Here is a 16939-nt window from a genome sequence, read left to right as displayed (position 1 = left end):
TACAAAGGAGCGGTGTGAAGAGCCCTGCGGTCTGTTCTGGAGATTTCCACAAGGCTGCAAAGATAAAGTGATGCTTGGTGGTGGGCATTTGAGGAGAGAAGAAGTTGGCCAAGTTTGATGCGGAGAATTGCGTTCTGGGCCAAGGGAAGAGAATCTGAAACAGTGGCGTAAACAGACCCCCCACATAGCCCTCAAACCGTGTCCCGGGGCTTCTGTCGGAGACAGTCGTCTGATGTCAGGATTCCCGGGTGCCAGAGTTTCGCACCGTGGAAGTCAGCCTGAGAAATCTCTCGCTGGCGGAGGAGTGGTTACAACCTCCCCCCCCCCACCCCGGCCCCGGGCTGGCCTGCGTGGGTCTTGCTCCCTCCTTGGCACGACGCTGGTAAGGCAAGCCCCCTTTCTACGTCGGTGCATGCTGACCCCTCCCGAACGGCCCCGGGTTTGTATTCTGCTTATCTCAGGAAACAACAGCAAGGTGAGACATGACCGTCCCCGAACAGCAACAAAGGCAGAAGGAATCGTGAGCAGGCTGGGAGGGTGGGAGAGTCCTTTTCAAGAGAGAACCAGCCAGATGGGAGGGGTGGGGAGGAGAGAGGGTACCGGGCGCCTCGGGTCCGTCACCCGGGTGGAGAGTGACACCACCGACAGGACAGGGAAGGAGTGTGCTGGGCTCGGAAGATGCTGAGTTTGCTTTGGGACAGGCTGTGTTTATAGCACTTGTGAAGCATTCGGGTGGAAATGTCAAGCAGACAGTTACAAGTGTGGACCTGGGCATGAGGAGAGATTCGAACACAGAGGAAACAGGTGGTAATTGGAGATGTCAGGATCGATGGGGCCGGGGAGACCTGAAGCCATGGGAATAAACGGGGTGCCCAGGAAGGCAGACCTTTACAGACCTGGGGGAGATTGTTCACAGAGCGGCCCGTGACTGGCGACCTATCCCAAATAAGGTCCAGTCCTTACGTCCAACTGATACCGGCTGGTGTGAACGGCCACGAAATGGGTGCCCACGTGGGACCCTTAGGCTACCGCTAAGGAAGGCTCTGGGCCACCGGGCAGGTGATCAGTAGGCTCTGGAGTGTAGCAGTTTGCAGTGTAGACTGGACGCAGGAGTTTGGGTTCCAAACCCAGCTCCACCAATGCGAGCTCAGGCAGCAGAATCCTCAACCGTCAGTGAAAGCATCAACCTTTGAAGGCTTGGGAGAGGGGGTATCAAGAGGACCAGCTGAGGTCATTCATACACAGGGCAGAGCCCCGTTTTTAGCATATAGCAAATGCTCTCCCAACGAGGCCATGATTAGTATAAAGACAGAGGGTGTGTGGAACCCAGCAGACCTGGCCAGGACTAGGAATGAGTACTTACAGACCAGAGCACAGGGGTCCAGAGGTGAGGGTTAGGACCAGGAGAGGAAATGAGGCACAGAGGTATGTCCTCATCCCAGGGCTGAGGTCTGTCCCCCCTCTTTGGATGGGGCCTGAGGGATTCCCTCCCAAAGGGACTGGTAATAGAGTTTAAGTCTCCTCCACTTTGAAAAGAACTCTGGAGAGGAGCTGGAGGGAATGCAGAAAACTCTATTTATTGTGATTTTTTTTTTTAAATAATAAAGTGGAAAGGAGTCCTCCAAGGGCATTCTGCAGATTTTATTATTTGTGGAGAAAAACACGGCCGTCTTTATCAACATTCTGTCCGTCTGAGAGGCCGAGCCAGTGCGGGGCGAGACCAAATGTTAATCCCACCATTTGACCCCTTGTTCCTTGTTCAGCTAACATTCAGGAGTGTTAATAGCCTTGGCTCTCATTCGCAGAACCAAGGCAATTTCGAGAACAAAACAGACAACGGAACCAAGATCGCAAAAGGGCTGCTGGTGGGAACAGGACCGGGGATCTCAGGGCGCGAGGTAGTCTTTGTCCAAACAAAGCAGAAGGAAAGTGATCCAAAGAACTGATGGTGCCAGACATGAAAGCGACAGGAGAGCCTTCTAGAATAATCTGTGGCCGGGTTATTCTGGCTGCCTGTTCTCCCTGGTGCGTGACTTTGCTTGGCGAGCAGCGGCGGCGGCGCGGTTAGAATCCGTCTTGTGTGATTTCTGCCCCCTCAGATGATTTAGAATTAGTTCTGTTTATTTTCGAAGAGTATCACCCAAGGACCGCACGACGGTGGCGTCTTGAATTGCTTTCCCGTCCCCCGGTAGAGCGGGTGGGTGTTGGTGCTGATTCATTGGTCTCTCAACAGGCTCCTTTGTTTTGAAAGCCACCTGGAATTATCACCGGCGACAGAGCTCTCGATCAAACTAAGCTTTGCATAAAAATATATTTGACTTACGGGGGGCGGGGGGGGGGAAACAGCAGTGATTAAAAGTAACCCCAGATGGCAGACGTGATCAGGAGATCCCGTCTGAATGGGAGCGGGTGCCGTGATTGGGCTCAGGGAGCCCACTCTCCTGAGAGCAGGAGGAGATCCTGATTACAGCGCCTGAAATTAATGGGCAGAGGCTACGAACACGCAGGGGACTGGTATCCGGCGGAGGTGGGAGAGCTGAAGTCGCTCCAAGTCGCAGACATTTAGAACCTAATTTTAGAAACACCCTCCAACCCTGGGTGGACTCGTGTGCTTTTGTCATTGGGAGGCGGTAATTGAATTTTCTGGACGTTTTGACCAGTGTGTAACTTTGTGGAGCCGATTACAGGGCAGAACGCAATTTTTCGTCTGACCTTAAAAAGCATGACTTTCTGCTGTGTGATTAGAAAACATGCAGAGAATGCCACCCCTCCAACGGCACTGGAATTGGGGGTGGGGGGCGGGGGGGGGGGCGGGGGCGGAGCAAAGAAAAAAACCCACCCTGCTCTTCCTAATAAGATTCATTTAGATTCTATGCAGATCATTTAATAACAGATTTTGTAAAACCTTAACATAAGGAGCCACCATAAAACGTATTATCTTTTATTACTCATACAGAGAATGACATTTTGGATGGTAATAAATCGAAACCCAAGAAAAGCTCTTTGCTTTCTGCTTGGCAAACAACAGGAATCCCGGTTTCCCGATATTATGCTGTGGCAACTACGGCCCCCCAAGGGTCACCCGAGACAGCCCCCAGCTGTTTCCTGAGGCTCAGCTGAGCAGCCCTTTCTTGTCCCTCTCCCCCTTTATTTGGAAAGGTCATCGCCATCTAAATCTCACCGCTGAGGACTCAGTTGTCCCACCTTTCTTGTTTCCCTTTCCCTCTTCGACACCCCAGGACTCATGCAGAGCCAGAAGCTGAGCCTAGGGTTGGGGACACCATGGGGTGTCAGCCCTGAGGTTGAGGAGAGCCTAACCCATCAGCATCAGAGCATGCAAAGACCTCCCCTGGCACAGATGTCTCTCCAGAGGACAAGGAGAACTTTCCCAGCTCGTTCCTGGAAAGCCAGAGGCTCGTCACCCTCTACTGCCATGCCTCAGCTCTCCCAGCCTGTCCAACCTAGCCAGACCCTGCCTTTGGACCAGTACCCCCTGCAACCCAGAAGAGCACCCTTTAGGCCACGTTTTCTGTAGGGTGATCAGCATACCAGCCCTCGATTTATTCATTCATCAAACATTCACGGAGAGTGCCAGGCACCGAACCGCCCGTGTGATTTTTCCCTCAGAGGTTAGGCGTCATTCAGCTCATTTTCCAAGAGTGTGACACAGTCACCACATAAAGGCCAAGTCTGGGCCCTCAAGGTCTCAGTAGCCAGGCACCAGGGATGTAGCGGGAATCAGTCAGAGATGGGCTCCTCACCCCCATGGAGGGACTCCAGTGAATGCTCAGAAAAAGTGACCGACGTATTAGAAAACACGCACGTTGAAGAGAAGATTCTCCAGTAAACCAATTTGGTATTTACTACTTTGTAGAGGGGAGGATTTTCATCTTCCTGCTAGACAGAGTTTGTGGGAAAGGTCTGGTTGACTTTACACTTCAAAGGATTAAAATGGAAATATTTTCCAGAGGAAAGACAGCGGTGGGTGCTATGCTGGGAGGGTGGGCGGTCTTGGGAGGGAGGCAGCTGGTGATTCTGTGGGCAGAAGGTTCTGGGAGGCTGGGGAGCATCTTGGGGCTCCGGTCCATGGAGTGAGCAATCCCCAGGGAACGTGCGAGCGTTTCCTGCAGCCACAACAAATGACCACAAACTCTGTGGTTCCAAATACACATTGATGATCTTACAGTTCTGGAAGTCACGAGTCCAAATGGCATTTTCCTGGGGGGAAATCAAGGTGTCAGCAGGCTGGATCCTTCTGGGATCTCTAGGGAAAAGAGTCTGTGTCCTCGCCTTTCGTACCTTCTGGAGGCTTCTGCAGTCCTGGTCTCGTGGCCCCTTCCTCCAACTGAAAGGTCAACAGTGTAACCTCTTCAAATTTCTCTCCCCCTCCTTCTCTCCCTCCCTCCCTCCTTCTGCCGTCTTCTCCGATGCGGACGCCCCCCGCCCCCCACTTAGAAGGATGCTTGTGGTCACTTTGGACCACATAGAGAATCCAGGATGATCCTTTACCAAATCGTATCTTCAGAGTCCCTTTTGCCACGTAAGGTCCAAGAGTCCTAGGTCCCAGGGACTGGGACGTGGACGTCTTTGGGGACCATTCTTCTGCCTATCACAGAAGGTATAAAAGCTTCTAGGGCCAAAAGCTGGATGGCACTTAGAGCTCCCTTCCACCACGCGCCACGCTTGACAGACGAACCTGACACAGAGCATCTCAGCGTAATTACACAGACTGACATGTGAAGAGGAAACTGCTAGAAGTGTCAGTACGTCAACCAGGAGAAAGACATTCACCCTAGGGTATGGCTAGGGCTAGTCCAGAAGAAGAGGAAGAAGAAAATCTGGGACAAGCAGGAAAACTATACGGGAAGCAACACCGAGGCAAAGTTTGACGACTTTGGACAAGTGCCTTCCAGGGACAGAAACCGCGCAGGGAAGGACGCCCCTGCAGAGGGCGCGGGACGCCCGGAGGTGCGGGGCAGGGAGGCCGGAGCTGGGGGGACGGGAAGCCTGAGCTGGTGTTGCAGGAGCGTAACGGTGCGTGAGGAGCCCTAGGAGGTCGGCCGTGACAAACGGGTCCTCCGTGCAGGGGGATCCTGACCCCTTACTGCGGCCACTGAAGAGCCACGGCAGGGTTTTGAGGGCCTGTGGGCAGGAGGTGGTCGAGCTGACTCCCTCTGGCTGGCTTTGGGTGGACAGTGGTTTGGAAGGCGGCAGAGGGGCCAGTCTGGGAGCTGTTGGAATAGCTCAGGTGACGAAGACGGAGGCTGGAAGTCACGGGATGCCGCAGTGATGGAGCGAGGGGGCGGGGCTGAAATCAGCAGCGCTTGCCCATCGCGCTCTGAGGTGGGGGGCAGGGGGTCCCGCTGGGGACGACCCCACGTTGCCCGCTTGAGCTGGGGCTCCAGGCGGAAGGGCCATGTTGCCCGGGAAGATGAAGAGCTCTGTGATTGGCCCACGGAAGCGGATGGAGAACATTCTAGACTTCTAGAGGATGCCTGGAAGAGGCTGTTTAGTGTCTTTTTTCCCCCCTTGGAAATTTTCTTTTATTTATTTTACAGAGAGAAAGCAAGTAGGCAGAGCGGCAGGCACAGGGAGAGGGGAAGCAGACTCCCGCTGAGCAGAGATCCCGATGTGGGGCTCGATCCCAGGACCCAGGACCCTGAACCAAAGGCAGACGCTTAACCCACTGAGCCACCCTGGGGTGGATGTTTAGTGTCTTAAAGGGAATACAATTTTTCTAGAAAAGGGGGAGAAAAAAATTTTTCAGAGTTGGAGAGAACATTGAGCCCACAATGCTTCCTGTCTGTCATTTAAATTGTATCATAAACAGGTGGGTTTAAGTAAAATATGGAAGAGTACGTGTCGACCTGCCTTTGGCAAATGTTCGTTAGGATGGTGCTGACCCAAGGGTGGTCTTCAGACCCGCAGCAACAGCCTCACCTAGAAGCTTCCCAGAAACGCACAGGCTTGGCCTTCGCCTGGAACCCCTGAGCCCTCAGCACTTGGCGGGGGGCTGAGAATCTGTGCTGTAGGGTGCCCCCCCCCCGGGAATTCTGATAGAAGCAAGTTCAAGAAGACAATATAAGACAAGACCAGACACTATGTCTTAAGCACGTGTCTTAGCAGGCATAATGTTGCCATGACAGTGCAGGGCCGAAAGGCTGGAAGAAACAGGCTAATGCGGTAAACGGCGGATTGCAGAAATATGTAAGAACCGTAGAGAACCGGGTCTGCACTTCCTTATCTCAAACAGACAAACCCAAGAAATTCTTGGGATTCTCTTACTCTGTTTCCTCACCTGTTGGGGTTGCTGTGACCTTCGAAGGTGGGCCTGGGCCAGATGATCTCCAAGGTCGTCTCAAGAACCAACAGGCTGTGCCTAGTGACCTCCCGACCTTGACTCCAACCGTACCAGTGGGCTTGTCTCCTCTGGCTACCTCTGTCCTGCTTCCCAGCCTCTGCTTCCCTCTCTGGATGCTGCCCCCCACCCACGCCAACGCCCATGCTCCAAAGCTCGGCTCCAGCCCCCAAAAAGCCACCACAGCCCCTCCCAGCTGCCCCTTTCACACCTGGACCTACTGAGGCCACATTTGGCACATTCCGCCTGGTGCCTCGTGGACCTGCTTGTACGTGTTTTATCTGCAGCGAAGCCATGAGTCCTTTGAAGGTGGGGATTATGCCTGCTTGTCCCACGGTGTTCTGACCAGAATCAGAATCAGCCTTCCGCTGTTACTGGAAGGGGGGAGTGTAATGGCCTTTAGGATGAAGAGCCTCCCGTCTCCTCTCATAGAAACTTCCAGATCAAGACCCCATTTCTAATCCTGTAGTAGGACATTCTTTTCTGCAGGAACATGTCCTTCCCATTATTCTTCTTACTCCCTCCCATTCTGCTAAAATCACCTCGGGATTATTTCAAACTCGGTCCGGCTCCCTTTCCTTGTCGCTACCATCTACGATAACATCTAACGCCTAGTCAAATAACGTCTCAGCAAATGTTTGGTCAATTAAGGAAACTCCATATGACCTTCCCAAGCACCCCGTGTTCTGACCCCCTTCCCATAGATTTTAATTGGCACGCTTAGATTAATATTTACCTCATCACACCTTGAGTACTGGATTTTTGTCTGTTTATCTAGAATATAAATGCCCCAAGGGCAGGGTCTGTGTCGTTCATCACATCTTAGCAGAGTTACCCGAAACTAGTAGACTCTGTATTCAGGTTTCAGTGGAATCAAGCTGAATGTCAAATATTCGCCAGCGTGGGCCTAAAGAGGGTGATTTTTCCAAGTACTCATGAATGCCATTGGCCGTTTATTTCCTCCGTAACATCGGAAGATGTACACGGCTCCTGGAAATGTTTTATGTGATTTTGGCGTCCCTCGACCTGAAATCTGTCATGTCGGTTATTCCAACCGCATATTTCGAAGAGGCGCTGTTTATTTCCTCCGTCGCTTCCCCACCCTGCTGACTTTGTCAGCAGCCAGTAAATCTGGGGAAATGAGCTCGGCCTTCTCCTTACCCAGCAGACCCCGGCCGGGAATGAAAACACAGCAGGCAACAGCCGGGAACATGAATGTTCACATTAGCACCAGGGAGCGAGGCAAAGGGAGGCCGAGAGACACACACCAGCCGAACGGACTCGCGCTGCTGCTCGGAAAGATGGGAGAACGGCTCTCCCCGTCTGCCCTGGGAATCGAGGACATTTTCCGGGGAGATGGATGTGGTGCCTGCTGGATTTATGGACTACCGATCCCCCGTGCTATGTGGCCAGAGTGGGTAAATCAAACCCCAGACAGACAACGACTCGTTCTGCTTCAGATAATGTTTTCACCGATCTGTCTGCAGTATTTATAGACCAGGTGTCAGGTGCAGCTGACCTGGAGAAGAACGTGGTCCCCGAGCAGGTGTCTTGTCATAAGGAGTCTTGCACGGCTCGGCCTGGGCACAGCTCATGAGTAAATACGGGAAGGAATGACACTGTATCTTTGCTAGAAAGCGCATGTTAAAATTTCTTGTGAACAGTACCTTAAACGTTAGACAACAAAAGGCTTTACTGAAAGACAAATACTTCCTTGACTCCTACAGCCCAGTTGGTGACCTAGAACCAGCTGTCACAGGCTCACTCAAACTGGTGGTGTCCGCAGTGGACTCTCCTTGTCGGCGGGGCGTGTGTTCCAAGACCCCGAGTGGGTGCCTGAAGCCATAAATGATGCTGAACCCGATAAGGACTGCGTTTTTTTCCTCTGCATACATACCTATGATGAAGTATCACTTCTAAATTAGACACAGGAAGGGATTAATAAGAATAATGAAGTAATGGGACAATTAAAACAATATACTATAAGTCATGTGAATCTGTTCTCTCTCTCGCTCTCTCTTGCCCAAAATATCTTATTGTACTGTACTCAGTCTCCATGATGAGAGGGAGTGAGGGGAATGATGGAGGCATCTGATGGGGGCATCAGGCTGCCGTTGAACTTCTGACCATGTCAGAAGGAAGAGCATTTGATTCCCGAGTGTGGCTGACGACAGGTAACAGAAACCACAAAAATCAGAGCTGGGGGCCGGGGCGGGGGGTCACTTTCCAACTCTGCACTCCAGGACAGCATGTTGGTAGCTCGGGATCAGCCACAAGAGGAGAGTAGCTAGGCCACCAAGACTGACGAACACTACAAACGCAGAGAACCTGTTGTTAAGCACTGTAGATACACGACTCTGTGTGATTCGTTATTTTAGAAGAATGTATCTAGAATCGACTGGTTATTGCCAACCTCTGCTGTGCCGGGCACTGAATTAGTAGCTGGGAGATGAAGGTCTGAACAAGACAAGGCCCCCGACCTCAGGGAGCTCCAGGAGTCGGTTCCAAGATGGCCAAAAACAAGTAATCGATAAACAAGAATGTTCCAGACTGCGATAAGTGCTGGGGGAAAAAGAACTGTATTGGTTATTTATTGCTGCATAACCCATTACCCCAAAGCTTAATGACTTCGGACAATAGGTGTTCAGTATCTCCCAGTTTCTGTGCTCTGGGCATGGCTCAGCTGTGTTGTCCACTCCATGGGCTCTCACAAAACCACAGTCCATGTGTCTGCTCCAAATTTTCAGGGTCATCAGAAGGTTGGCCCGGAAGGGTCCACTCCCAGGCACATTCAATGGCAAGATGGCAGCATTCACTGCCTTGGGACTGTACCTGGAGGCCACACTCAGTTTCTTGCTACACCTTCAAAACACGTTCCAACGGGTGCCTGGGAGGCTCAGTCGGTCAAGTGTCTGCCTTTGGCTCAGGTCATGATCTCAGGGTCCTGCGATCGAGTCCCGCATTGGGCTCCCTGCTCAGCGTGGAGTCAGCATCTCTGTTTCTCCCTCTCCCTCTGCCCCTCCGCCTGCTTGGGCTCTCTCTCTCTCTCTCAAATAAATAAATAAATTCTTAAAATAAAAAAAAGAAGACTTTCTAAACGTTCTACTGCATGGTAACAGCAGCCCTCTCTGGAACGCGTACAGACGCCAGCCTCTGTGCTCAGCACTTGACGTTACCTACTTTTATCCTGCCTTACTCTGCAAGTATTATTATTTCCCTCCTCCCATTTTACAGGTGAGAAAACTGAGTCAATAGCAAGCTAAGTCACTTGACCAGATGACCCAGCCACCAAGTGCGGGGGTGGTGGGAGTGGGGGTAAGGGGGACCTTCCTAGGAGCAATGCCATAAGGTCCATTTGTGTGCGGTCAGCTCCCTGCCTCTGCCTTCGTGGAGCTTTTCTTTAATTAAAGATTTTTATTTATCTGAGAGAGCGAGCACAAGCAGGGGGAGTGGCAAGCAGAGGGAGAGAGGGAAGCAGGCTCCCCGCTGAGCAGAGAGCCCAATGCGGGGCTCGAACCCAGGACCCTGGGATCACGACCTGAGCCGAAGGCAGACGCTTAACCGACTGAGCCCCCCAGGCGCCCCTCACTGGACCTTTTGGTGGAGAGATGGGGTCTCACAGAAGTGTGAGCTGGCTGCTGTCTTCTCAGAGGAAGAACTCGAGAACGCACGACCGCAACAAAGTCCTGTTATCGACGGAGTCCGGCTCAAAAGCCAAAATTGAGCACCCAAGCTCAAAAGCCAAAATTTTCACAAGGGCATCAAACATGTGATGAGAGGGAAGATTTCTGAGATTCTTACCACCAATTAAGGTAAACAAAATTGGAAGGAAAAAAGAAATAGGGGCGGAAATGTCAAAACTGAAGAAAAAGCCGGGGGCCCTGGGAAGAAATCCAGTCGGGACGAAGCGTGGAGAGACCTGGGGACAGTGTTCGGGATGAGACAAGAGAGCAACAGGGAGCAGCGTGGGTTAACCGCAAAACCTTTCTCCTCGTAATGTTTATTCGTCAATTCCCCCCCACAGCCACCATGATGCTTGTTATTAGAGATAAATGTTCCGTTAAATGCATCCCCGTACGGATGTCATCAGGGCCCTGGAAAACGCCGAGGGTCTAGTGATTGATTGTGTGCCGTGTTTAATGACATGGCTTGATTCTTGTTTTTTCGAGATGAGATGTTTGGTTTTTAAATCAGTGTGATCCGTGAACCCAGCCTATGTCTGTGAAAACACACCCAAAGGCTTCCTCTCGTGGGTACACCAGCTTCCTTCTGTTTGCGGGCTGTGTGTTACCTGGTAGCGAGCGGACGCGCAGGACAAAGTAGCAAACGGGATACAAAGGGCGTGGCTACAGGTTCCAAACCAAGAGAGCAGCTTTTCTCTCCGATAGGTCTTACAGATCAAAGAGCTTAAAATAAAATCAGAACAGCCAATTTAATTTTCCCAGTTTTGACGCAGTGCATTTCTTGGTCAGAATAAAATCCCATCTCCTTGAGCTAGAGCTCCCCGAGGTATAAGCTGTTCCCTGAGAATAAATGACTGTGGTGGGGAAATGCCACTGATAGGCTCAGACCTCGGAGATAGAATTTGGTCCAGGGAAACAGTAATGTATCATCATTAACGGTAATGAAAGTAAATCGCCCACCTTGTTGGCTGTGTACCGGCTGGATGGCGGGGTCAAAAGCACGGTCCTTGCCCTCGAAAACTTTGTCACCCACGTGGGGAGACGGTGAATGGGCATCCCGGACACAGCCCAACGGGAAACACAGCCTTCGTGTTAGTCAGGGTAGGCTGAGCTCTGTAATCGACTTCCCGGAAACCCGCAGGAGGCTTTGTGTGTTGTTCGCATCGCAGGCCGAGGCAGGTGGGCAGAGTGGCTCTGTTCCATGTGGCCGTTTGGAGATCCAGGCTCCTTCCTTTCTGAGAAATGGAGAACACGGAGATGATTAGATGGGAGGCTCAGGGACCCTGCCGGTGTCACTTCTGTCCACATCCCACGAGTTCACCTGACAGTCTTGCTGTGTGCCCGAGAGTCCAAAGAAATAAGATTTGGTGAACAAGTAGCACTGGCTTCAGCCCAGGGGACGGAAACCGATTCTGGCTGGTTTCGGTGCCCAAAAGACTCTCCCGAGGAGATCCAGGAGTGTGTCCCAAAACTGAGGCAAGCGTCAGAGCCAGGAGGCAGTAAGGTCCCAGATCGTGGCCACACAGCTCCTGTCTTTCTGTTTAGAGCAGTGCCTTCAGCCTAAGGCAGCCCAAAAGGCTCTTTCTATTGGAGTTGGCCACACCCGTGTCCCCAGTGAGCCCTGAACGAGTTGAGAGAAAGAAACACAAGAATCAGGTAAGGTCCTTGTCCTGAGAGATAGCAGCGTGGTCTCGAGAGGACGGCGGGGCTTCCAGCCCTCCGTTCAGTTCACCCACTGAGCGACAGAACAGCTGGTCAGCTGAAGGTCTCGACCCCCAGGGGCAGGCCACCTTCCTCGTGGGCAGAGAGAAGGACCAGGATGGGAAGGTTCGTCTCAAACCGTTCAGGAAAGCAAAAGCCCTCTCCTGGGCTTAGGGGTAACGTGGTGAGAGGCAAGCAGGTTAGCCCTGCCTTCTGTCTCCCCAGGGCCTGAGTCCACATTTCATATTCCCAGAATCTGATCGTCCCAGCTCTGATCAGGGAGTTACGTACGTGTGGTCAGTCAACCGTGCGAGGAAGAAAAACATGACCCGGGGCCACCGGGACCTATTTTTCCACATCAACGGTCCTTCCTAGAGAATGCGGCAGCTGGGGGCTGCTTCGAGTCTTTTCCAGCAGAGGAACGAAGGCAAGTGACCGCTATGTGGTAGAGAAATGAGCAGGGGTGCGTACACTTGAAGAGAGGGTGACCGCGGGAGCGAGGCATTTACGGAAGACTTCCTGGAGAAGGCTCAGCTGGCGTGAAAAGTAGGGCAGGCGTGATCGGAAGAAGCCGTTCCAGTGGTGTAAGAGCGAGGGGATTCGGGTGACGTTCTCTCCAAGTCTCTCACCTGTCCGAGGAGCTGCGTTTGTTATCGGTTGTTCGGGTTTTGTTATTGCTGTCATTGTGGAAAGCAATGCTGTTGATCACAGCAAAGAAATATCCCCCAATACTGGGAAGCCAGTGGACTTGTCATCTTAAGAGTTGCTTTTAAGGAAGAAAACTTAGAAACAGCTCCACGAGGGACCATCCAGTACGGAGGGCTGAGTGAATGGTGGCAAGTCCAGACCATGCGCTCGACAGCCCTGGGACAACAGTGATAGGGCTGAACAATTTGCACAGCCCTGTGAACGGTATCACTTGTTTGAAGATGTGTGCGTATGGAGTGTGTGTGTGTGTGTGTGTGTGTGTGCACACGTGTATGTGTAATGTGTGGGAAAAGGAAAGAGACATCAGACCACACATGGTAACTGCCTCTCGGAGGTGGGGCTGGGGAAAGGGGGAGGTCGGTCCTCACTTTCCGCTCTAGAAACGATCGTATTTTTCTATTTGCCTAAAACAACTGGGTATTTCTCCAAGAATAAAAAAATGTGTTCATAGTAGCCTTTCATGTGCCAGAAAATTGAGACTTTGTGAACATCTCATCCCAAACCACACAATTTATCTCCTTAATTGTCTAATTGATTTTCAACGTGGTTAATCAATCTATTTCTCATTGCACTCATAAAGTTTTATTTACTTCAGTAGATGGGAATTGCCAGTTCATTTTTAAAAGTTCTTTATAAAATTTGTCCAATTACAAGAGAGTTAAGCCAATGCGTCTTTCCTTTGAGCTATCCTAAGAATTCGTACCTGTCTCTGCTTAGCCCAACTCCACTTTGGTGCTATTATTCATGGCTGTAGCCATGCCCAACCCTGAAACTTCCCTCGGCCGCTTGAAGAAATGACCCTGTACTCCCAGCACCCAGCACACTCTTTAGATTAAATGCTTAGTAACTTCCAGTTAAATGAATGTAAAACTAATGAAGGAAAAAATTAGAATTAACTTTCTCTGGTCCAAAAACAAAAGTGTTTCTATGGAGGGGAGAAGGAAAAATAATGTATGCACAAGATGATTGGAATGCTGTTGTGAAGAGGCTGTTGTGATACTGTAGGATGGGAAAATAGCTCTCACACTTTCTCACAAATAACCAGGTAATTGATCACAGCGTTAGTTGCAGTATTAGTCAAAACTCCCTTGTTGCTACTCATGGAACCTTTAATTTAGATGTCTTACGGAAAGGCGAGATTTATTAGCTCCTAGAACTCACGAAATATGAGGGGGAGATTCTGCCATCAAGGATCACGATTAAGGGCTCGAATAAGGTTGAAAGAACTCCATCTCCGTCCTCCGGGTGGTTCTGTACCGTCTCCTCTCTCAGGCTGACTTTCTCTGTGTGCTTGCAAATGGTTACTACCAGCTCCAGATTTCTGTCCACCCACCTCCAAGTCCAAAGGAAAGAGAACTCCTTCTTCCCAAGAGTACTAAAGGAAGTATGTCCCGGAATTTTGAGTTTAAGTCCTGGGTGGCCTGACTTGGGTTATGTGCTCATCACAAGGTCATGGGAAGGGGAGACTCTGATTGTCTGGGCCTGAGTCACGTGACCATCCCTCTGTCACAGATAGAGTCAACCCTTCCTGAACTCCACCTGGGCTGAGAGTGAGGAAGCAGTGAGCCCCCCTGCCCGCCGTCTTCCCCTCCCCCACCCCCCCGCCCAAGGAATGATAGCCTGGGTCCAAGGGGAAGAGGGAGGGGTCCCTGGGGAAGCAGAGCAACAAGTGTCCACTAGTTGGTGCTTGAAGCTGTCCTGTGGGGTGTGTCCATAGTAACCTGCACTGCGTGTTGGGGCAAGGTAATGCTGGGAGGAATTCACAGCCTTGTTAGACAGCGATCCCACAACCATGCTCGGCCCCCACTTTGCGTCATGGGGTAAGATCAGCTGTTCTTGAGGGAGAAGCCATGCCCAGGATCATACACTAAATGTTCTAGCAGGACTGACAGGGAAATTGGTCAGGTCTTCTAGGTAAGCAGTACTGAGATGAAAGTAGAAATGACCCATGAACAACGGCGGTTTCCTCTGTGTGGATTATACACGGATTTCTTTCAGTAAATACAGTACAGCACTAAATATGTATTTTCACTTCCCTATGGTTTTCTTAACGTTTTCTTTTGTCTAGCTTACTTTATTGGGAGAATATGGTGTGTAATATATATGACATATAAAATATATGTTGATTACTTATGTTATCAGTAAGGCCTCCAGTCAACAGGTGGCTTAGCTTTTTGGGGAAGTCAAGTTGTACACGGATTTTCAATAGCACGGGGTTGGGCACCCCTAGCCCCCACATTGTTCAAGGGTCAACTGTAAAGAGCCTTAAAAATGTTTATACTCTTTGACTTACTTCTTGGAATCTAGCATTCAAAAAATAACGGGTCAAAGTATATCGAAAGCTTCTTGAATAAAGATGTTCATTGCATTGTGATTTGCAATTGTCAAAAATGTTTGGAGACTAGAAATAACCAAGTCCTCATAAGATGATGAAGTAACTTATAAAGTATGCATAGCATTATATTTTATGCAACCCTTAAAATGATGTCAGGAAATGATATTGGCCAATGACATTACATGGGGAAAGTGGCCGTTGAGTTTGTCCTGATATCTTCACTATCAGAAAAACTCATATAATTTCTTATTTTTATGATTCAATGCTTCCAAAACCATGTAATGTTTTATTAGAAAAGTAAAAATGTTATACTAGAAATTAGACCTGGCTAGTGGTTTTATGTCCAGAGGCACTCAAGGAAGATTTTGAAAATGGGCCCAACTGACTGGTTTCATATGGCCCAGCTGCAGAATTTATGGCAAATAGTAAATCCCACCCAGCTTGTGGACTCGAATTAAGCTGATGATTTTCCAACTTGAGCTTGAGAGTAGACGGAACTGAACCGGGGACAATCAGAATCACCTAGAACGAGATTTGGTGTTGAACTCTGTTTGCACTCAGCAGTTAGAGAATTGTGGCTTTCCATCCCAGTGGAGCTCATTTCACAATTCATACATGTATCCATGTATGTGTATGTACACCTAAAATTTACCCGGTGTTATATGTCAACTATAATGAAGCTGGGGAGTAAGAAACATCGTGAATAATCCTGTCCAAGGCTTGTCTCAGCAGCCCACCCCTTTCTCAAATCTGAGAGTTTAGAGCCTCCCAAACCATACAACAGAACTCCTACTCCTTAAGTTAGTCGTTCAGAAGCTCTTAGTTAAGAAACAACCAATTAAAGGTGCCCTAGGGAGCCAAACAGTCTTTAAAAATGCTGGAAAGTTTGGGGGACAGCTAGCATTGAGCTGTTAAAATTTACCATGTAAACTCTTGATTTTAGAAGGAAATTCTAGATCCCCACTGTGTTTTTGTTTTCTGCTCCCCATGGTATTTCTTAATTGTTGGTTGGTATCAGCAAGCGCTTTTGAAGCTGTCATACGAGCAAGACGGTGTGCGACTGGTGGGACCTTTTACGTTTGTTATTGAAGGTGATTCAACTTGAACTCTCTGAGTGATTAAGAAAACACTCCAAAGTGGTTTAAGCAAATAAGGAAAATTAATGCCGTAATTAGCTAAAAAGTCCGCAGGCAAGACTGGCTTCGGGCGTGGCATGATGAAGTGATCCGGTACAATCGCTGGGAAACGTCTCTTCTTCTCCAGAGTTCAAGTCTCAATCTGTCAGAAGATGGGCTTCATTCTCAGATGGGGCTCCCCGCACCCAGCCCAGCTGTGGTCCTGAGACAGCTTATCTAGCTCTCGGGCCACATGCTTGCAGGCTCATACCACAGGGACGCAGACCTTCCTTCTCTTGAATGTCAAACACAGGTCCCGAGCCTGGACGCGTCACCGTCCCCCTGGAATCGCAGACACTTACTTGCTTCTTCTCATCAGGGCTCGTGCCAAAAGTTGGCAGGGTGCCAGTCGGGGAATGGCAGTCCAAGCCAGACCCCATGGGCAAAGAATAGGTGATGGGTAGGTCCCCAAAGGGAAAGTAGGGTGCTACTTTGCCAGAAGAAGAATGGGGGGCTGTTGGCCAAGACAGGCAAATCCGTATGAGAAGACAAGGTAAAGGCAGGGGTTGTTATGTATGAGTCTTGGGGTCAGAGCCCCTTGGGTAGTTGTTTTGAGTGTTTAAACACGGAAGAAAAATAGCCATCAAAGTATTCATGGATTAAAGTGCATCTTCCAAAATTAACCTAACATGAGAGACAAATGCCTACAAATGACACGTAAGAAATGCGGTACAAGCGACTCCAAACCTCAGTTGGAAGTTTTTTCACCTGTAAAATGAGAACCATATATACGCCTTAACACACTTATTGGAAAGATTAAGTACAAAATCCAGTACCCCATGCCTGGTTAGCTGGTTGTTCAGTAAAGGTGAGTTCCCAGAGCTGCCGTCTTTGTCCCCATCTCATCATGACACTTGACCTCCATTGTAGATCCGTTTCATGAGGTCACTGTGAAATGACATAAAGGGGTGTAAACGTCAGATGTGCATTGTCTCCCCAAAGCCCGGAAATGCGACAGTCTGGAATGTACCGAGTGCCC

The 16939-nt window shown here is 50.1% G+C and overlaps 1 protein-coding gene across 3 annotated transcripts in view; it reads left to right on the top strand.

Annotated features, from left to right (window-relative positions):
• CDH13 (cadherin 13) overlaps positions 1–16939 on the top strand; it is a 1007942-nt gene that overhangs the window by 855369 nt on the left and 135634 nt on the right. The gene's annotated exons all lie outside the window — the stretch shown is intronic.

Source organism: Martes martes (assembly GCF_963455335.1).
Source record: "Martes martes genome assembly, chromosome: 17".
Taxonomy (NCBI): Eukaryota; Metazoa; Chordata; class Mammalia; order Carnivora; family Mustelidae; genus Martes; species Martes martes.
Note: the sequence above shows the minus strand (reverse complement) of the source record. Positions and strands in the feature narration are given on the sequence as shown.